Source organism: Chiloscyllium plagiosum, chromosome 28 (assembly GCF_004010195.1).
Source record: "Chiloscyllium plagiosum isolate BGI_BamShark_2017 chromosome 28, ASM401019v2, whole genome shotgun sequence".
Classification (NCBI taxonomy): Eukaryota; Metazoa; Chordata; class Chondrichthyes; order Orectolobiformes; family Hemiscylliidae; genus Chiloscyllium; species Chiloscyllium plagiosum.
Genome location: NC_057737.1, coordinates 32035501 through 32054684, shown reverse-complemented (window position 1 = coordinate 32054684; position 19184 = coordinate 32035501). Strand labels below are relative to the sequence as shown.

General features: G+C 41.8%; 1 protein-coding gene across 2 annotated transcripts in view; it reads right to left on the bottom strand.

Annotated features, from left to right (window-relative positions):
* Positions 1-19184, bottom strand: part of LOC122564091 (peripheral-type benzodiazepine receptor-associated protein 1-like) — a 299068-nt gene that overhangs the window by 274228 nt on the left and 5656 nt on the right. The window lies entirely within an intron of this gene.

The following is a 19184-nucleotide window of genomic DNA, read 5'->3' as shown; positions in this document are numbered from 1 at the left end:
CGCCTCGGAACACTTCAACCCCAGGGCATCAATGTGGACTTCAACAGTTTCCTCACTTCCCCTTCCCCCACTTCACCCTAGTTCCAAACTTCCAGCTCAGCACTGTCCCCATGACTTGTCCGGACTTGTCCTACCTGCCTATCTCCTTTTTCACCTATCCACTTCACCCTCTCCTCCCTGACCTATCACCTTCATCCCCTCCCCCACTCACCTATTGTACTCTATGCTACTTTCTCCCCACCCCACCCTCCTCTAGCTTATCTCTCCAAACTTCAGGCTCTCTGCCTTTATTCCTGATGAAGGGCTTTTGCCCGAAATGTCGATTTCGCTGCTCCTTGGATGCTGCCTGAACTGCTGTGCTCTTCCAGCACCACTAATCCAGAATCCATTTAATACTTAGCTGTGTTGCCTTGCCTGTTGAGATAGTTATTACTGGAAATAGCTAAGCAATTAGTGGGGACTTGGAAGGTATAACAATTAACATTTAATGCAGTAATGTTTAATATTTAGCACAGTAAAATCATTTGACATAAGTTAAAAATGGTGCAATTTTATAAATAAACGGACATCCTTCAGCCCATGATTGGAATATATATTAGCCTAAGATGGAATGCCTGAAACAATTTTACCATCTTTTCTTCAGGATATTCATTGCTGGAGTTCCACAGAATAGTGTCCTAGGCTCAACTATCTTCAGCTGCTTCATCAGTGATCTTTCCTCCATAAAGTCAGACGTGGGAATGTTCACTGATGATTGTAAGGATCTAAAATTGGAATTTAGGCAACAAAATATGTAGATTTTTATTTCAACAAAATGGTTTCTCGATTTAAAAGAATACTACAAAATGGCCTGTGAACCATACTGCTGATTTGCAGAAGTAACTTGCAGTTCAAAGATAAGAAAACAACAAAGTTTTCATAAGATGAATACTGACACATTAATTGACCATTTGAACTAACCTTGAACTAATACGTGGCATGACAATTTATGTAAATTAGATATCCTTCTTCAAGAAAATATCATTGGATAAACTTGCTGTAAATCATGTCACCTTATTATATGGGATTGGTCTTTCGTGTAATTAAGGCTGTACTATTTCTTAAAAAACATATAAATAATGTGTAATTTTCAAATGTAATTGCGCAACTTCATCATGGAACACAGAAGCTTCAATCTCTGTGTTGCTGGATAGAATTACATCAAGGTACCTTAATTCAATAAACTAATGAACCTTGCTTTTTGAATAGACCACATTTGTCGATTCCTTTGACCAGTCTCGAACCAAGAGGCCCCTCTTGAGGGGACGTAGATCTTCAATTGCACAATGTTCAGCACCATTCACAACTCCCCAGATACTGAAGCAGTACACATTATTGGAGCAAGTCCTGGAAAAATTCAGGTTTGGACTTCAAAGTGGCATGGTACTGTGCTCTAGCCCATGACAGAACACTCACTCACGGTGCTCCCTTGCAAGTGAGGATGACTCTCTTCCACTCTCAGGGGGAGTCCATAGGTGGCTGTACAGACTGATGCGACTTCCACAGACACTGCTACACTTGAGGCATAAGGTGGCTGTGGGAAGGGATGGATGGGATGTTGGTGTGGCAGCATGCTTTTTACACTGTTTTTGCCTGGTTTCCACTTTCTTCGAACATAAGTCTGAAGGTGTTCGACTCCTTTTTGGAAGCTCCTCCTTTAGATGGTCTTAGGCCACTTATTCAGTGATCCCCTCAAGGCCTCACTGGAACACCTCCTCTATCCACCTTGGACTCACCTGCCATTCCAGAATTGGGAGTGGAGCACCTGCTTGGGGAGTCTCATGTTGGTCATGCGGAGCAAGTGCCCAGCCCATCACAGTTGCTCAAAGGTGGTCAGTGCTTCAATGCTGGAGATGGTGGCTTGGTCGAGGACGCTAATGTTGGTACATTTTTCTTTTCCCAGGGGATTGACAGGATCATGAAAATGTAGCGTTAGTGGTACTGCTCCAATGCCTTGAGGTGTCTGCTGTAGACAGCCACATCTCGGAACCATTTGGGAGTCACCACAGCTCTGTATACTTTGAGCTTGGTTTTGTATCTGGTGTTGTTGACCTTGAACACCCTTTTCCTCAGACAGCCAAAGGCACCACTTGGAGGTGGTGCTGAATCTCTTCATCAATAGCTGCTTTGGCCAACAGGACATTTTTCAGGTATTGGAAGTGGTCAACATTCTCCAAGGCCTCCCCACAGACCTTGATGATTGGGAGTTCAAGCAGCATTTTTCAATGTCTCAAAGACACCGGCATCACTAAATCTAGTTGTAGCAAAATAGTTCAGGCACATGAGTCCTAAGGGTCTGCTCTTTGGGAGGTCGGAGGTTGAAGCTTGACATCATCTAGGATAAAATAGTCAATTTTATTTGCACTCAATCCATCACCATTAACACCCACTCTCCCCATATCAACACACAGAAGCAGCAGTGCGCACTACTTACAAGACGCACAGAAGTAACTCGCCAAGGCTATTCCAGCAATACCTGACAAACATGCAACCTCTCCTACCTAAAAGGACAGGGTGCACAAGAATAGCAGCACCAGAAAGGACCCCTGGCAAGCTACACATAATCCTGAATTTGGAAATATATCACTGATCCTTCACTGCTGCTGGATCAAAAACCTCAAACTCCCTTCTGAACAACAACATAGGTGCATTTCCATCCCAGGACTGCGGCGGTTCAAGAAAATAGCTCATCATCCCGTTTTCAAGGGTAGTTAGGGACATGTAATAAATGCTGACTTGACCTGAAATGCTCACATCCCATAAATTAATGAACAAAAAGATTTAAGGCTCAAAGTGAAAGGGAAAAAGATGACAAAGTGAAGTAAAATTCAAAAACAGTATATCAAGCCTATCATAATCAATATGTGAAAAGACAACTCAAAAGAGGTAACAGGCTCAGTGGAATATGGAAAACAGAAAGATGAGGAAAATACCTCCAATATCATGGAAAAGAACTAAGTATTCTACAAGTATATTAGTTACAGAAGAATCGTTAAATGTGAGTGGGAACTACAGAATTAGGAGGACGGTGAAGAGGATAAACAGAAACTTTCAAGGATACATAGCTAATAATTCGTATCAATATTTACCAAAAAGAGAAAGAAATGGGGAAGTAATTAAATCCTGATATGGTTAAAAGCAAAATTGGAGAGACAAGATAGGAAAGATGATGATTAGGCATATTAATTTAGTTAAAGGAAAGATTATTTCAGGGTGGAGATACACTGGAGGTGAGAAGGGCAGACCCAGCTAATTATAAGCCAGTTAGTTTAACATCTGAAGTAGGGACATTGAAATCTTTAATTAAAGATAAAATTACTAACTTTCTAGAAGAGGAAAAAATAAATTAAAAACAGACACAGTTCTCAAAAAGGCAGATCCTGCTTGACAATGCTGACATTTCTTTGAGGAGGAGTTTGCACATTGTAGGTGTGGGAATTGCAATGGATATGATATTCTTGGATTTTCACAATCACTTCAACAGGTTGAGCAAAGACAGGAAACATTATTGAAAACTGGTCAGAAAGGAGTAAACAGAGTATGGATTAAGGATGGTTTCTCTTGATGGCTGGAATTAATAGTGTACTATATGTATCTATGCTGGGACAGTTTCTGTTCACTGTGTACAGATATGATTTACATCAGGAATGAGAGAGAATGGTGTATAACTTTGTGGATGACATCAAATGCAAGACATAGCAAATAATTCTGAGGAGAAAGAGTCATTGAAATAGAATATGCTAAGATGGTAGAATCAGTGAGAAAAAGTGACAGATGGAATTCAAAATTAGTACTTGAAGTGGAGACAATATTAGTGTCCAATAGCACACAACATGGGGACCCAACAAAAAAAAAGTAAAGGAATATGGAAACTAAGTGGGCCAATGTGATTCTAACAACTGCTAAAATGGAGCATGAACCATCAAATGGAACAACTGTGGGGAGCAGCCTGCTTTTCTTTTCCTGTTGTAGTTTCTATACAAATATTTAAGTATTCTGGATATTGCTAGAATTTAGATTTGAATACTGAGAATGTAGGTCGAAACATAGTCACAATCAAACTTAAACAGTCACCATCCAGGTCAGAGATGGCCTCAGTTCAGATCGAAATGTTGACCCAGATTCAGTGGTAGCAGAACATCAAACAAAATCTTCTCTTAATTTGATTTGTAAATTACATACATTTAAGTTTATACATTTTTTACTATGGCAAGTGACTAAAATTACAAATTGATGACATGCAATTAGTGGAACTGAGGCACTTGGGGCCATAAAGATCTTTTCTTATACAGTTCAGTTAAAGGACTGATAGGTCAACAGCACAGAAACGAGAAGTGTGTATAAATCAGAGCATGCAATTTCCATGGCAAATCGAGTTGAGAAAGTGAAATGGAGAGGGAACTAAATGTTGCACCAAGAGGGATATGAAAACAAAATAGACATTGTTTGCCTCACCATTATTTTGACAGGAGAATAAAGACCATTATCAGATTCAGGGCTGCAACATCACACCAATCTACTCCAAACACCATCAGGATCGGAGTATGAACACCATCAGGATTTGGATACAAACACCATGACAAGTCTGATCTAAATCTTGGTTTAAACACTTTCATGATCCATACTTAAACACTGCGAGTACTTCTGAATTTCTGGAGAAAGTCCAACAAAATTTCATTCACATATTATATTGCTTCACGTGTGCGTGATTTGTACCACCACAATTATCTCTCTGGTTATTCACATTGTGCCAAAATCCTTAGCTGAACAGAGATATCGAGTGCAGGAGGAGATGTTGTAGAAAGAGCTTCTTTGAGAGCCACACACCACAAGAATGTGTCAACCACATGCCAGCTTTGTTTTGTATAAATACAGCCACTACCCTGAATGGACAGCACTCACCCAGCAGGCAGCAAGAAGTCGGAAACAATCAGTGAAAAGGATTTTAGGGAAGTCCTATTATCCACAAAGAAACTGTCTGGTGATTAACAGTTGGATTTGGCTAGCAGCTCATGTATGTGTGATAATTAGACTAATAGGAGTTAGTATTCTTGTCACAGCATCAGCAGCTGCCACAGCAGGGCTGACATTCCCAAAGGATCGCAGGCCTCTGATCAGTATGGCAGGGATTAGGCACTTCAGGGTCTCCTTCAGTTCCCGGTTCCTATTAATAATCCCATCTCTGCAAGATACTTATTCCTGGCAGCTCATATCAAGGTGACAGAGGACATTTGCTTCCTCAACTCTATTAATACAATAATGTATTCCTGCTCATGTACTCAATTCCCAAGCTAAAAAATCTTGCCTCTCCTGAATGTCTCATTGATAAAAATAAACTCCTGACTACACAGCCATTTCTGTTCTGCATTTATCTCCGTTCAACATGGCATGCACAACAATCCCCGATTGGATTTTGCAGGAATTTTGCTTCTGCACACTGATGCTAGGATAGATTTTATGTTTATTCAAAAACAATTAAAATGCAAATCAGAGCATACTCAACATGAAAAGACCAGCTAGCAAGTTAATGTCTTGAGCAGTTTTCAGATTTAGCACAAAGCAGATTTGATTTAAGCTGTCCTCACAGTGACATCCAGTAACAAAGGAGGGCAATCTGTGAGACAGTCTAAACATTTCAACTTGCAGTTTCACCTCCACCTCAAGTGGTGATATTTCATCAGGAAAATGTTGCTTAGCAGGAAAAATAGAGCTTTTCAATTCAGTAAATTTGTATTTTCTTCTACTAAGTCTCACTACCACTTGCTATTTTCTGATACTATCTACCACTCCATTTCTTCCGCATTGACCACATTCCTTTAAAAATTATTACCAGCCACGTATTAGAGAGCAAACCTACAATTCTAACAAAGTGAATAATTGTAAATGCTGGAAATGTGAACTAAAACAGAGCATGCTATAAACACTCAGCAGAATCTGTGGTGCAGGAAACAGAGTTAATGTTTCAGGTCAATGACCTTTCATTACAACTTTAGATTTATGTATTTTCTCAAACTAAATAACTTTGAACATGCTGCCACTCAACTACTGTACATGCTAATTCCTCCCATTGCACACTGAGTCCTCAATTCACTTTATGACCAATCTTGAACCGGTCATAACTAATATCCAGTATCCCTGTGTCTACTGTTCCCTGAACTTCTTGTCCTCCTCAATTGTTGATAAAGTTGTTAGTGCTGTTTGTCTTCACCATTTTGATATGGCTCAATCTTTGCGTCATTCTGTCATATTTGCACTTCTTAGATTAGATTCTTTACAATGTGGAAACTGGCCCTTCAGCCCAACTAGTCCACACTGCCCCTTCGAAGAGAAACCCACACAAACCCATTCCCCTACCCTATATTTACTCCTGAATAATACACCTACCACTGTGGGCAATTTAGAATGGCCAATTCACCTGACCTGCACATCTTTTGGATTGTGGGAAGAAACCGGAGCACCCGGAGGAAACCCACGCAGACACAGGGAGAATGTACAAACTCCACACAGACAGGCGGGAATCGAACCCAGGACCCTCATGCTGTGAGGCAGTAGTGCTAACCACTGAGCCACTGTGCCGCGCTTAGATGAAAATAGTTTGAGAGATAAATTATTCGAGCAGATTTTGCTGGAACATTTGGACCAGAAAGCAAGGTGAAAGGAAGGGGAATTAATTTCATTAGTGTATATTCTAGCAAAAATCAAGAAAGTGCAGAAAAGAAAAAATAAGCTTTCTCTTGAAGACAACTCAGTCTTTGCTTACACAGTACAATAAGAAATGGCATTTTTGAGATAACTGGACCAGCCAGATAAACAATGATATCCAGAGACGTCAATGATTTTTTGATGTGTGTGCAAGAGGGTGAGAGGTAGGTCTGCATTTAAAAGTGATTTGTTGCTTGTGAGGCAACATAATGCAGGATAAAGACACATTGAAAGAAATGTGCCTCAGTGACGTTAAATTACATCACAATGCAGGAGTGGGAAAATTTTTAATCAATGCACTCAATCATACCACATAGAAAAATACTTCTTAATTAAAATAATGTTAAATACACTGTTACCTGAGATTAAAGTACAGAGACATAGAATTCAGGATTTAGAAAATTCAAGCATGCAGTACTGGAAATTGGACAAAAAGAGAGAACTGCAGAGGAATAAAAGTTGGCAAGGATTGAAGAATGTTTTAAGTCATAATTCTTTTATAAATGAAGCTACAGTATATTACATTATCACTTATAATTTTCTGTGTCTGTAATATTGACCAAATAAAAAAAGGGCATCAGCGAGTGCAGGCCCCATGTGGAATGGTGGACAAAGTGGAGGCACTGGCCTGGGGAGCAGCAAGGCCAATGAAATGTTGAAGGAGGAAGCATCTGGTGGCAGCAACACCACGACAGGGCTGAAGTGCCTCCACCCCAGCTCCAGGTCTCCCGGCGAGAGTGGAACAGGTCCCTGGTCCAGGCTCGCAGGCTGAGCTGAGGCTCTGGGTCCATGACTAGGCCCCAGGCAGCTGACTGTGGAGGTGGCAAAGGCAGCAAGTTTGGGCCCAGTGCAGATCCCTGCGGCACTGCCAACGGCTGCATTGGTGAGGTTGGCCCAGTGTGAACTCATGGTGGTGGCACTGGGTGGAGACAAGAGCGGCGACTCTTTGTTCCAGCAGTGGCTGCGTGGTGAAGCGCGGTTACAGCAGTGTCATCGGTTTAGCAGCAGGAACCCGAGGCATCAGGGCAGAGAGGTCTGGATCTAGGTCCTTGCCTGAGCTCGAAGTGGGAGCTGTTCCAAAGACCACTTTACTGAGATAAGGCTATAAGATGAACTTTATTGTTTTATTTTGCTGGTTTTATATTCTATGTTTTGGTTTCTTTTCTGTATTTTAAGATGGCGATAGAGTGGTGACACTAAATAACTGTTCTCACTGTATTTGTAACAAATACACATGATAATAAATAGATCAAAACTTAGACTAATTGCAATCTATGCAAAACTTAGAAAATCTTTAAAAACACAAAGGAGCAGGTCTGCAGAAAACGCTCCCTATAGTTTACAGGGCAGCTTACTGATATTTATTAACAAATGACGTACAATCAAAAAGATTATGTTGTAGTAATTTTTATCCCTTGTGCTAACAGAAAGATAACGTCAGCCATCAGATAACCATGATGCTCTGAGAAATTCTGTGTCTTATGATCCTGCTCCACAGCTACGTGATGAAGGAGCAGCGCTCCGAAAGCTAGTGCTTCCAAATAAACCTATTGGACTATAATCTGGTGTTCTGTGATTTTTAGTTCTGAGAAAAGGCAAGAAAGTTAAGGGGTGAAGTGAAAATACCTGCCTAAAAATGAACAACAGAATGGTCTCACCCATGCCCAAGCTTAGTGAATGTTAGATATCTGTAAGTGGTTTAACAGGTCAAATACCCCAGCAGGAGGTGCATTACCACAGAGTGGAGCAAGTGTTCAACGAATTAATCTTGTTCTTGATGACTGTGAACAAAGGGAGCTTAGAGATGGAGAATGCTCATGTTCCATTTAGCTGTTACTCACAGATCTAAAAGTGACTTTTTACTGATAAGAAAGTGGGTTGCTAGGAAATCCATACACTCAACATTGCTAACTGCTCTGGCTTGTTGCTATACTTTGATAGTATCGGCCTTTGCAATCATGAAGGATACAGACAAGATATGAGAAAGAGACAATTATCATCCCTTAATCTGCTAATGCAGAGATAGGATTATGAGCCAATTTACATCTGGACCATAACAGTAGGTTATGAGTATTTATAACCAAATGCAGTTGGAAACTAAGCGAGATAGATTTTGCCCTTTGCAAGTTAGAATTCAGGGTAATTAGGTCCGATCGGTCTGGGTTTGAGGAGCCAAGTTTAATTATTTGCTTGTATTTCTTCTTTGTCATTTAATGCAAAGACTGATATATTGCACAGTTGTCTAGACAATACACGTTAAAACCTGTTGCTGAATAAATCATTCGGGCTGAATCATGTAAAAGTCATTGTTGAAAGATTAACAATTCTTTGTTATGCCAGTAACTACATTAACCATCTGCTTTCACCACTGTTTACTTCCAGAAATCATCCTACAGCATCACCAAGGATAGCATCGCCTATACCTGCACTGGCAATTCTGGTGTGCCCAGTGCTCTGTTCTCAGCCTCTCTAATCCATAACCAACATTCCACACTTCAATGCCATTATCTCAAGCAAGAGATGAATTTCCTAATCACTTCAAAGGATCCAACAACTTCTCAGCATTAAATCCCAACACAAAGTATCTTACAAATCAATATTGACACATCGTGCCAATTTCCAGATGCCAACGACAGTACAGATATGAAACTTACACATTACATCTAATCCTGACATGCTTCAAAGCCTATATCTGGTCCAACAGAAACACCCTCTGGAACTCTGCCCAATAACACTATCACCTTATGCTACTGGAATTCTTATTCTTGTCCTAATCTTGAAGATTCATTTCTCACCCCCTGACCTCCCCTTTACAAACTTGATCTCATTCAGAACAATGTGGTCTGACAGCCTTCCCTCACAGGTCTCCATCACATCGCACTGACTGCCACTGGTGCCCAGTGCTCCAGAATGTTGCCCAAGTCCAGTTCCTGATTTTATCAAAAAAACAACTCTTCACTTACTCCATAAATTTGGAAATCCTTTTCAATCATTCATTTCAATTCATTCCCTTTATTTCTCTGCCTCTCACTCCAAATTACTGCTTATTCCCTTTCCCTACTAATCCATTCATTGTGGGTAGCTATTCTGCATACTCTCAAAACACTGTAAATAATGGGTCATCCGGAGTCAGAATCTTTCAATGTAGTCAACCCATTATTGTCTATTCCCTGGTCCCCTCCGATTCTAGATGACTGCTTACCCCCTACTCTGTCATCTCTACCCTTCAAATTTTCCTATAGCCTCATTATTTGTTAGACACTTTCCCCCCTACTCTGAAGGCCTAATGATGATACAAAGTCATTAAGTCAAAATGTTGAGATGCCAAATCATTTTGATAAATTTCTCCTGATAATCCACTGATAGCATCCATCAATGCTCATGTTACCTCGTACATATGGGTTCCAATAAAAATACATTTGATAAGTTCTAATAAAACACAATTCAAAATGAGCATTGCCTGCATTGACTCATGGAGTATAATATACTGGTGTAAGACGAGCTTTAATCTAAAAACAATGAGCTGAAGTTGGTGCAGGAACAAGAGACAAGAGCAAATAATAAAACACTGCCATCAAACATTGAGGATATAGCAATTTAATTATCATCAATCACTACTTCTTTATTCATAGATAAAAACAAAGTTCGGAAGAAACTCAGTGAATCTGGCAGCATCAGAAACACAACTAGTGCTTCTACTCCAATGATTTCTCCAGAACAAAGATGGTGCAAGACCTGCTGACTTTCTCCAGCACTTTCTGTATTTATTTCAGATTTCCAGCATCTGTAGCATTTGTTTTCAATGCTTCTTTAGGGTCTGTCTGAGTCAATTCAAGGCAGACTACATTTGTCAAGTGGCTGAATCACAGGTTTCGTCCTGCACCTTACCAGAATATTGGAGACAGTCTGTTTCGGTATTTCTCTGATCTCTCTGGCAGATCTCTCAGTCATCCATTCTTTGCATGACTTTCCTTTGAATCATCAAATGAGACACAGTGGTAAAGAGAAGAGGCAGCATTGTTCAGGAACAGCACACTTCATAAAAACTGAACAATGTTTTCTCTACACTTCTCCAACTTTGTACCTCAGCATCAATTTCAGAAATGCATATGCCAGCTCTACATTCCCACCAACATTCATGTGCTTGAGATTGATAACTTCAGAATAGTTGTGTGTTGGCAACTCCACCACCAACCACAGAACACCAGACTTGGAACAGCCCCAAATACATTCAGCTCACAGGCAGTAATGGGAGATCTTCTGCCGATCAGTCTGGACTGGATCCATACTCAGGTCACTGAAATAAAATAACGGAGTCTAACCCAACTCCATATTGAACAAAAGGCACTCTGAAACAAATTATGGACTAAATGCAATGCAAACACTCAAATATTGAGGGCTGTACCCAAAATAGACAAATTGAAACTCTGAAGTTAGCATCAATGTCATTTTCTGATATACAAAAATACTGTTAATTATCCCTTGCTATTTAAAGCAAGAGCCCAGCTGGAATTAATGATGTTCCATCTGAGCTGTCTCAAACAGGATCCACCCTGAAGTTGCAGTAAGTATGGATCATCAGCTCTGCAGTTCCCACCCTATAATCAGAAAGGGGATTGACTCCAGCGAAAAAGTTACAAGCTTACTGTGAACTGACAGTTGTCTAAACATGAGAACATTCATAAGCAACTGGATTAAACAGATGGTCCCACAAGCTATAAATGTCAAGCAGCAGCACAGCAACACAGGGCTGGTGTGAGAACTGGAAATTGTCCAACAAGATACCAAACTTTCAGGCACTCAACAAGCTGCTCCTCATGTTTTAGCACCGTTTAGTTAAATTGGTTCTCATGTTGTAACTTCCATAAAGTGATGTTTTTGGTGTCAACTTGAATGCTAAGGGTCCACCAATCATTCCAGATTTCCCTGAACACATATTTTCCAAATTCTTTAATGCTCTTGGCTGATAAATTTATCTCTATCTCAGTTTCAGAGATAGAGATAAATTTGTGTGTGTGTTGTGTGTGTATATGTAGTGTATGTTAGTTCCAGCTCAGTTGGTAGCGTCTGAATCACCATCTTCTGAGTTCAAGTCCCACCCACAGGTTTGGAGATACAATTCAAGGCTGCCACATGATTGGAGATGCCATCCTTCAGATGAGAAGTTAAACTGCCTTCCTGCCTTTTCAGGTGAATAGAAACGATTACAGTACATGGCACCATTGCAGAGCAGAGGGAGGCAAGTGCCTCAGAAGTCCTGTACAATGCTCAATCAAGATTACAAGAACAAACGATTTGCTCATAAGCATACCACTGTTTGTGGTACCTTGCTATGTCCTGATACACTGCCATGTACACCATTACGTCACTGACGTTTTGATGTCTGGTAGCCATGAAAGGCCCTATAGAATGTTATAGCTTTCTTCTTAACTTTCTCTTGTCACTCAGCCCTTGTGTCTAGATACCATGTTAGTAAATCGACAGTGCACGCCCTCCAAAGTAAATATATCCTTCTTATCCATTTTGGATAGTGCTGGTGGGGACGGCCTACCAGGGGAAAACCATAGTTGGCAGGTCAATAGACAATAGGTGCAGGAGTAGGCCATTTTGCCCTTCAAGCCAGCACCACCATTCATTATGATTATTGCTGATCTGGCACTGCAGCTCAGAAGGGAAGGGGGGAAAAATAGAAAAGCGCTAGTGGTAGGGGACTCAATAGTTAGACGGATTGACAGGAGATTTTGTGGTCAGGAACGGGGCTCCCGGAAGGTACGTTGCCACCCCGGTGCCAGGGTCCGGGATGTCGCTGATCGGGCTTACAGGATTCTGAAGGGGGAGAGTGAGCAGCCAGGAATCGTGGTACATCTCGGCACCAAAGATATAGCCAGGAAAGAGATTGAGGATTTGAAAAGTAACTATAGAGAGCTAGGTTAGAAGCTGAAGAGCAGGACGAGTAGAGTAGTGATCTCAGGTTTGCTACCAGTGCCATGAGATAGTGAGATGAGGAACAGGCAGCGAATGCAGCTTAACAAATGGCTGCGAGGCTGGTGCAGGAGGGAGGGCTTCAGATACCTAGACCATTGGGATACCTTCTGGGGAAGGTGGAACCTGTACTTGAAGGACGGGTTGCACCTGAACTGGAGGGGCACAAGTGTCCTGGGTGGAAGATTTGTTTGTGTGGTTTGGGAGGGTTTAAACTAGTTTGACAAGGGGGTGGGAACCAGAGCTACATATCTGAGAGGGGGGTAGTTACAGATGGGGCAGTGACAGGATGTAGTGAATTTATCAGGAAAGTTTTTCACGTGATGAAACAAAGGGATCAGTTAAAGTATGGCTGCTTTAACACAAGAAGTGTCCAAAATAAGAGTGATGAACTTACAGCATGGATCAGTACTTGAGACTGTGATGTTGTGGCCATAACGGAGACGTGGGTTTCACAGGGGCAGGAACGGTTGCGAGATGTTCCAGGGTTTAGAACATTTAAAAAGAACAGAGAGGGTGGAAAAAGAGGAGGGGGTGTAGCATTGCTAATCAGAGAGTCCATCACAGCTACAGAAATGAAGGTTGTTGAAGAAGGTTTGTCTACTGAGTCAGTATGGGTGGAAGTTAGGAGCAGCCACCCTCATTGGGGGGTTTCTACAGACCCCCTAATAGCAGTAGGGAGACTGAAGAACTCATAGGCCGGCAGATTTTGGAAAAATGCAGATGTAGCAGGGTTGTTGTTATGGGTGACTTCAACTTTCCCAACATTGACTGGAACCTCCTTAGTGCAGAAGGTTTGGATTGGAGCCGTGTTTGTCAGGTGTGTTCAGGAGGGTTTCCTTTCTCAGTATGTAGACAGGCCGACAAGGGGAGAGGCCCTTTTGGGATTTGGTGCTCGGCAATGAGCCAGGACAGATGTCAGATCTTGCGGTGGGAGAACACTTTGGTGACAGAGATCACAACTGCCTCACATTTACCATAGCCTTGGAGAGGGAAAGGATCAGTTACCAAGGGAAGGTATTTAACTAGGGAAAAGGATATTATGACGCTATCAAACAGGAGTTGGGAAGTAGAGATTGGGAGCAAGTGTTCCACAGAAAGGGCACAACAGACTATTTAAGGAGCAGTTGTTGTGAGTGATGCACAAAGTTGTCCCTCTGAAACAGGTAAGAAGCGGTAAGACTAAGGAGTCTTGGATGGTGAGAACAGAGAAGCTTCTCATCAAAAGGAAGGAGGTAGCTTACATAAGGTGGAGGAAACAAGGATCTGGCACAGCTTTAGAGGATTACAGGCTTATTAGAAATGAGCTCATAAATGGACTGAGAAGAGCCAGGAGAGAGCACAAAAAAGGCTTGGCAGGAAGGATTAGGAAGAACCCAAAGGGCATTTTACTCATATGTGAGAAATAAGAGAATGATCATGGAGAAGGTAGGGCCGATCAGGGATAGCGGAGGGAACTTGTGCGTGGAGTCTGAGCAGATAGGGGAAGCCCTAAATGAGTTTTTTTTTTTGCTTCAGTTTTCACCAAGGAAAGGGACTTTGTTGTGAATGAAAACTTTGAGGAGCTGGGATACAGGCTTGAACAGATCAAGATTGATTAAGTTGATGTGCTGGAAATCTTTGCACACATTAAGATTGATAAGTCCCCTGGGCCAGACCAGATTTATCACAGGTTGCTCCGGGAAGCTAGAAAGGAGGTTGCTAAGCTGCTGGTGAAAATCTTTGCTTCCTCATTCTCCACGGGAGTCGTACCGGAGGATTGGAAGGAGGCGAATGTTGTTCCTCTTTTCATGAAGGGGAATAGGGAAATCCCTGGCAATTACAGACCAGTCAGTCTTACGTGTGTGGTCAGCAAGGGTTTGGAAAGAATTCTGAGGGATAGGATTTATGACTATTTCGAAAAGCATAGCATGATTAAAGGCAGTCAGCATGGTTTTGTGAGGAGCAGGTTATGCCTTACAAATCTTATTGAGTTCTCTAAGATGATGAGACAGGTCGACGAAGGTCGAGCAGTGGATGTGGTGTGTATGGACTTCAGCAAGGCATTTGATAAGGTTCTCCATGGTAGGCTCATTTATAAAGTCAGGAGATAAGGGATACAGGGAGATTTGACCATCTGGATTCAGAATTGGTTGGCTGACAGAAGACAGAGAGTGGTTGCAGATGGTAAGTATTCTGCCTGGAGGTCGGTGGTGAGTGGTGTCCCGCAGGGCTGTGTACTTGGGCCTCTGCTCTTTGTAGTTTTTATAAATGACTTGGATGAGGAGGTTGAGGGGTGGCTTAATAAATTTGCCGATGACACAAAGGTTGAAGATGCCGTTGATAGTATCGAGAGCTATTGCAGGATGCAGCACGACATAGACAGGATGCAGAGCTGGGCTGAGAAATGGCAGATGGAGTTCAACCTGGATAAATTCAAAATGATGCATTTTGAAAGGTCAAACTGGAATGCTGAATATAAGATTAAAGACAGGATTCTTGACAATGTGGAGGAACTTGGTGTTCAAGTGCATAAATCCCTCAAAGTTGCCACCCAAGTGGAAAGGGTTGTTCAGAAAGCATATGGTGTTTTGGCTTTCATTAACAGGGGGATCAAGTTTAAGAGCCGTGAGGTTTTGCTGCAGCTCTACAAGTCCCTGATGAGACCACACTTGGAATATTGTGTCCAATTCTGGTTGCCTACTACAGGAAAGATACAAAGGCTTTGGAAGAGTGTAAAGAAGGTTTACCAGGATGCTGCCTGGACTGGAGGGCTTGCCTTATCAAGAGAGGTTAACTAAGCTTGGACTTTTCTCTCTGGAGAGAAGGTGATCTGATTGAGGTATACAAGGTAATGAGAGGCATGGTTAGAATCAATAGCCAGAGACTTTTCCCCAGGGTGGGATTGATGAGGACAAGGGGTCATAGTTTTAAGATAGTAGGTGGAAGGTATAGAGGGACGTCAGAGGTAGGTTCTTTACGAGGAGAGTTGTGAATGCATAAAAATCGTTGCCAGTGGTGATGGTGGTGGAAGCAGAGTCATTAGGGAAATTTAAGCGATTGCTGGACATGGAAAGCAGTGAATTAAGGGGTGCATAGGTTATGTTACTGTATTTTAGATTAGGAATAATCCTCAGCACAACATCGTGAGCCGAAGGGCCTGTTCTGTGCTGTACTTTTCTATGTTCTATGTTCTAAAGTGGTGTGTGGACTGCTCCTCTTACTCTAGAGTAGATTAACCTGGCCTGTGGTTAGTAACATCATGACTTCTATCCACTTCCATGCTATCACTCTCATACTGAAGACTGGCATCACACCAGATGCTCTTGAATTTTACACACCTATTAATGGCGTCCAAATGATTTGTAGACCCGGAACTCAATAAAGCATAGCATGATTAAAGGCAGTCAGCATGGTTTTGTGAGGAGCAGGTTATGCCTTACAAATCTTATTGAGTTCTCTAAGATGATGAGACAGGTCAACGAAGGTCGAGCAGTGGATGTGGTGTATATGGACTTCAGCAAGGCATTTGGTAAGGTTCTCCATGGTAGGCTCATTTATAAAGTCAGGAGATAAGGGATACAGGGAGATTTGACCATCTGGATTCAGAATTGGTTGGCTGACAGAAGACAGAGAGTGGTTGCAGATGGTAAGTATTCTGCCTGGAGGTCGATGGTGAGTGGTGTCCCGCAGGGCTGTGTTCTTGGGCCTCTGCTCTTTGTAGTTTTTATAAATGACTTGGATGAGGAGGTTGAGGGGTGGCTTAATAAATTTGCCGATGACACGAAGGTTGAAGATGCCGTTGATAGTATCAAGAGCTATTGCAGGATGCAGCACGATATAGACAGGATGCAGAGCTGGGCTGAGAAATGGCAGATGGAGTTCAACCTGGATAAATTCAAAGTGATGCATTTTGAAAGGTCAAACATGAATGCTGAATATAAGATTAAAGACAGGATTCTTGACAATGTGGAGGAACAGAGGGGTCTTGGTGTTCAAGTGCATAAATCCCTCAAAGTTGCCACCCAAGTGGAAAGGGTTGTTCAGAAAGCATATGGTGTTTTGGCTTTCATTAACAGGGGGATCGAGTTTAAGAGCCGTGAGGTTTTGCTGCAGCTCTACACTTGGAATATTGTGTCCAATTCTGGTTGCCTACTACAGGAAAGATACAAAGGCTTTGGAAGAGTGTAAAGAAGGTTTACCAGGATGCTACCTGGACTGGAGGGCTTGCCTTATCAAGAGAGGTTAACTAAGCTTGGACTTTTCTCTCTGGAGAGAAGGTGACCGGATTGAGGTATACAAGGTAATGAGAGGCATGGTTAGAGTCAATAGCCAGAGACTTTTCCCCAGGGTGGGATTGATAGGGACAAGGGGTCATAGTTTTAAGATAGTAGGTGGAAGGTATAGAGGGACGTCAGAGGTAGGTTCTTTACGAGGAGAGTTGTGAATGCATAAAAATCGTTGCCAGTGGTGATGGTGGTGGAAGCAGAGTCATTAGGGAAATTTAAGCGATTGCTGGACATGGAAAGCAGTGAATTAAGGGGTGCATAGGTTATGTTACTGTATTTTAGATTAGGAATAATCCTCAGCACAACATCGTGAGCCGAAGGGCCTGTTCTGTGCTGTACTTTTCTATGTTCTATGTTCTAAAGTGGTGTGTGGACTGCTCCTCTTACTCTAGAGTAGATTAACCTGGCCTGTGGTTAGTAACATCATGACTTCTATCCACTTCCATGCTATCACTCTCATACTGAAGACTGGCATCACACCAGATGCTCTTGAATTTTACACACCTATTAATGGCGTCCAAATGATTTGTAGACCCGGAACTCAATCTAGCTTTTGGAACTCTACTCTTCCTTGTTTTTCACCATTTAAAAAGTATCTTTTTTATTAAAAGAAAAACCCTTTTGATCCAAAGTGGATGAATTCACATTTGGTGACAACATAATCCATTTGCCACAGTTTTGCACATTCACTTCATCTTTTTCTCTTTGTACATTCCATCTGTGAAATAATGCCATTGATCATCAGCAAATTTGCATATCTTTCTTTACATCCCAACATCCGTCATTAATAAACATTGAACAGTTGGAACCTTAACACAGTTCTTTATCATGAAATACCATGAGTCACATCCTGATAATTGGGCTCCTGTTCATTATCCCTACTCTCTGTCTTGGATGGCTCAGCTAGTTTTGTATAAGGAACTGCATCAAATGTCTTCAGAATCCCATATACACAACATCCATAAACTAGGGAGGGGCTGAATAGACGAGGGCTGTTTTCCCAGAGCATCAGAGGCTGAGGGGTAACCTTACAAAGGTTTATAAAATCATGAGGGGCATGGATAGAGTAAATAGATAAGGTCTTTTCACTGGGATGGGGAAATCCAAAACTAGAGGGCATAGTTTAAGGCGAGAGGGGTAAGATTTAAAAGGGACATTAGGGGCAATTTTTCACACAGAGGGTGGTGCATGTATGGAATGAGCTGCATGAGGAAGTGCTGGAGGCTAGTACAATTACAACATTTAAAAGGCATCTGGATGGGTATATGAATAGGAATGGGTTATGGGCCAAGTGCTGGCAAATGGGCCTAGAGTTATTTAAGATATTTGGTCAGCAAGGACGAGTCAAACAGAAGGGTCAGTTTCCGTGCTGTGTACCTCAATGAGCTGGGACTCACCTGACCACTAATTTAGTCACCTGTCCAAAGGGTTAATCTAGCCTTTACAAATCCACACTGGTTAAACATTTCTTAGATGTCACATCACACAATGCAGCTTCATACAGATCTCACCAGTTAGTTAACAATTCAGAGTAAAAGTCGTCAATTCAAATCTCAAACTGCTTTTTTTAAAAGCATGAAACATTCTTGCGGTGGTCATTGACACTGACGATTCCCCATCAAGAGGCCAACATCACACACTCAGTGGTGGAACAACAAACATTCCTAATAGGGGACATTTGCTACTCGTAGAATTTGCTTTCTGTCTCTAGGTCAGAAATGAGAAACATTAGATATGTTCTCAACTTGTGGAATACTCTTTTTAAAAGTTGCTATGGAAATAAAAGCCTTTACAGAATGAACATCAGAGACGATGTTGGCTGAAACTCGAGTATATGATGATTCTTATACAGTACTATAGGGCAGGAAGCATCTTCAGATCAGGTTGGAGAGTGCCTTTCTTATTGGGGACAATGTCTGCAAAGTAAAGCTGTGTACATTATTATCAATGCAAGTTATTTCATTGCTGTCGCCTACTACTTTTGAACTAAATACCCCGGTTGAGACTAGACTGGTCAGGGTGTGGACAGCTTGCTTAAAGGTAAAAACAAGGACTGCAGATGCTGGAAACCAGAGTCTAGATTAGAGTGGTGCTGGAAAAGCACAGCAGGTCAGGCAGCATCCGAGGAGCAGCAAAATAGATGTTTCGGGCAAAAGCCCTTCATCAGGAATAGAGGCAAGGTGCCTGCAGAGT